This window comes from Echinops telfairi, unplaced genomic scaffold (genome assembly GCF_000313985.2).
Source record: "Echinops telfairi isolate 266 unplaced genomic scaffold, ASM31398v2 ScPeMD7_5868;HRSCAF=6743_1, whole genome shotgun sequence".
NCBI classification, from domain to species: domain Eukaryota; kingdom Metazoa; phylum Chordata; class Mammalia; order Afrosoricida; family Tenrecidae; genus Echinops; species Echinops telfairi.
Window position 1 is genome coordinate 12,098,992 of NW_022109768.1, and position 3,882 is coordinate 12,102,873.

Consider the following 3,882-nt stretch of genomic DNA (forward strand, 5'->3'; position numbering starts at 1 on the left):
ATATATGAGTTTCTGTGGATTTGTTTCTCTAAAGTACCCAGACTCACACAGGGTGATACTTGTTCCAAGGTGTATGTTAGGGGGTGTGATGGAAAACACAGAAGGGCAATGTGTGAACCTGGTCACTAAGGATGAATGGGAATAGTCTAGAACGCCGTTCCAAGCCAGGTAGCAGAGAGATAGAAACAAAATGATGAGTTTGGGAAATCACAAAGCAGCTTAGTGTTGCAGGAATATGAAATTGGGGCTAAGGAATTGGTGGATGGAAGTCTGTATCATAACAGGCATTATATATCGTGGTAAGGAACTGAGAAGTCCTAAGACATGCATATTTATCAATCACACTATCAGTTAAATACTTCAAATATTCATTATTCTTTTTTTATAAAAATTGTTTTCTTGGAGGCTCTTATAGCTCTTGTCACAATCCATACATATACATGCATTATGTCAAGCACATTTGTACATATGTTGCCATCATCCTTCTCAAAACATTTTTGCTTCCTTAATACTTATATAAATATATGTACATAGATCTATTTCCCTGTCATATATAAATATATTTACATATGTACATGCCTGACCTCTATAAATGGCCTTTGCCTCCTAGTTCTTTCCTCTATTTCCTTTTACTTTCCTCTTGTCCCATTATCATGTGAGGCCTTCATTCAGGTTTTGGCAATTCCTCTCGGCTACATTGCTCTTGATCAAGCCCTACCAGGCATCCTACATTCTCCTCGCCATTGATTTTAGATCATTTGTTGTTCTCTATTCCTGCAAGCCATCCCCAAGGATAAGCAGCATGGACGTTCTCTTGTTCCTGGATTTGTTGACACTTCCCTTTCTTTCCCCTGCCTCCCCCTCTCCTGTGTCCTCCAGGAACCGGTCCCATTGTTTTCTCCTCCTGATTGTTTATACTGCCTATCTTATCGAGATAGACATACAGAGAAAATAATAATCACAAAAACAAGACAAAGCAAAACAAAACAACAAAAGAAAACAAAATCAAACAACAACAACAAAAGGAAAGCCTGTAAATAGTTCCATGTCTGTTTGTTGACCTTCTTGAGGGTTTTCCAGTCAGTCTGATGGGGTGCCATGCCCTGACCCCAAAGTCTACTTTTGGACTTCATTGTTTTGCTCCCCTGCTGCATGCCCCTAGAGTTTGGCCCCAGGGTGGTGGGGTCAGATCAGGCCACAATTCTCGCACTGTGTCTCCAGTGTTGTCCCCCGTAGTGCTATGGGTCATTGAGGGATGTTGTGTCTCGTGGTGGGGCCGGCCCTATGGTTCTCCCTGTGCATTGGCTGCTCAGAGCAGGAATATCGCCCTAGGGGCTTGATGGGCCACAATGTGTTCCACTCTCTCTCCTTCCCTCTTCGTTTGCTCCTGTGTCCTCTGATCATATGTGCCCCTCTCCCTGAGCTGTAGCTTCAGTGCTGTTCTCTGCAGTGCATTCTTCTGGGGTGGGGGTGGGGGTGTCCATGTAGTTGGGATTGGGGCTGGCCCTGCAGACCTCTCTTACTGGTTCGCTGCTTCATGCTGGTATGTTGCATTCAAGTCTTGGTGCACAGGGTTGACGTGTGGTCCCTGTCTCCCTCACCTGTGGAGATATAAACAATACCCTCCCCCATTCTTTGGAACTCTGCAAAACAACTATAGGTGTGAAAACTATTCACTGGGTTAGCTTGATTCTGTTGTACCCAAGAGCCTTGTTTCAGTTGCACATTTCACAGGGCTCTGCTGAGTCCCCAGAACTCAGAATAACCGCCAGATCTCATTGAGGGGACGACCAAGTGGCAGTGTGGGTAAATGAGTTCAAATCCATCAAATCCATCACTACTGCAAGGAAGGAGAAGTGCTGTGCTGACACGGTTGGCCCGAAGCTGCTCTGGGCATCTTGGGCAGCCCATCCCTTGTCATCACTGTTGTTTATGAGCTGCAGGAACATAGCCAATCCACATAAAGCACACTGCTTATGTTCAGGTTAGAAAGAGAAGTGGAGCAGGGTGATTTGATCTGATGATATGGTCTTTAGTTCACTTTGACTTCTGAATCTTTTTACTTCAAAGCACTCCCTGCTTACTTAAAGAGATGCCAGGCAGAACTGCCAGTTACTGATGAAAGGCCCCCGAAAGAAATTTGGAAGAGAGGCATTAAAAAGGGGGCGGGGGCAGGGGTGAGGGGCTCATTTCATTACTAAGAAGTGAGAGAATCTGTTTCCAGCACAAAACTGAGTCTCGCAGAAAATATTGGGGAGAACGTGCATTTTTGTAGGAAGAAGGCAGTGTTCCCTATTGATGTTACCAAATCACATTTCTTTATACCTTTTTATTTATTTTTACTTCCATGCACAAAGCTTTTTTTCCCCTGGAATATTCCATAGTGGCATTCCAGGAAAGATGTGTTTAATATGGTGCTATAGTTTACAATTGCCATCGGTAATGTTTTATTTAGCTGATTTTTTTTTTTTTTTGGTGCCTCTACTGCTCCCTGCACAACATGGAACACCATATGCCATTGTCCCTGTCAGGAATCAAAGGTTTCCCTGGTCTGTTCCTGCGCCTATGTTCAGGCCACAGAGGAGCTGTGGTCCAGTGCCATCTTTTATTGATAGGGCCAGCAAAGGAGAAATCTAATGAAATTATCAAAGCGCTGAATTAATCATGAACTTGACTAGGAGAGCCCAGCTCTCGGGAGCCAAGGATCTCATTACTATTCACTCTCATTGCATCCTCTTCTGGGGCAGAAGGCGTTTCAGCGATAGCTCAGCCTGGCTTTGGACTTTATTCAAACTTGCCAAACTGACATCCTCTTCCTCCTACCATGTAGCTGGTTATGTTCATGATGAACTTACTACTTCTCTGGATCTACGGGACATGTAAATAAGTTTTCTCTATCCCTCCTTTTGCTTTTTTGTTATTTTTAACACCTCGCTCCTTTTTGTTTTCTTCACCAAATTGGATTGTATACAAATGTTTATTCTTCTGTGGTAATGGGAGACGCTATCAGGATTCAGGTGTAGCTCTATGGAATATAGTGATTTTAAGTCAGTTACTATAAAGTTAAGAGCTACATTATGTCTACTATGTATTCCCTGGATATTTAGGTAAGCACAGTCAAATATTTCTTCTTTATTTATGAACACCACATTGAAGTTTGTTTGCTTATTCCTATTTTAGAATTGACAGCGTGGCAAATTACTTCCTTAGTCTTATTGTTTGGATTTCTAATGTGTGGTATGTAGGAACAACAGACCCCACTTTGTGGTTGTATCTCATAGACTTCTGCTCACTGGTACCCTAGCTTTAGGCTGTTTGGCCATCTTCCAGGAATATGACCTTTTGGGGGGGAGTTTGGGGGGTGAGGGGAGGTAAGGTAAGTCAATCAACCTCTGACTGTTTGGAGTCTGGTAACAAACCAACCAGAAGGCTGTGCCTCAGCACCGGTGGTGAATCCTTTGGTGGTGCCGTGTAGGCTCCGAGTCTCTCATGGCAAGCCTTTTCTGTTTGCTCTTGAGACCCACAATTTATGAATCCCGAAGCTGCAGCACATCGATCTTAGTAAACTACAGGCCGGTGGCAATTTTTGTAAGCACTGACTAACTTTGCTTTCTGGAGTCAATGTGCAAAGGTTTTGAACAGAGGGGGAAGGGAGAATGCTTCGTTTGGCTTTTTCTATCCTTCTCACTCTCAGTGATTTTTTCCCCTCCCTTCTGTTTTCTCTACAGGCAGCTGCAATATTTAATTCAGCCTTTGGAAGTTTTTTGGTAAGTAGACATGCTTTAACCTGTGTATTTTAACCTGTGTGGTGATGTGGTGTGTGTGAAAGGTATATGGAAATGGAAAACTAGATTTGATGTGTTATCTCATTAAACATAAAAT

At 43.1% G+C, this 3,882-nt stretch overlaps 1 protein-coding gene across 1 annotated transcript in view; it reads left to right on the top strand.

Moving 5' to 3' along the window:
• Positions 1–3,882, top strand: part of SLC10A7 (solute carrier family 10 member 7) — a 212,921-nt gene that overhangs the window by 91,282 nt on the left and 117,757 nt on the right. The window contains exon 4 of the mRNA XM_030887206.2: positions 3,729–3,767. The gene's annotated coding sequence lies outside the window, so the exon portion shown is untranslated. The remainder of the gene's footprint in view (positions 1–3,728; positions 3,768–3,882) is intronic.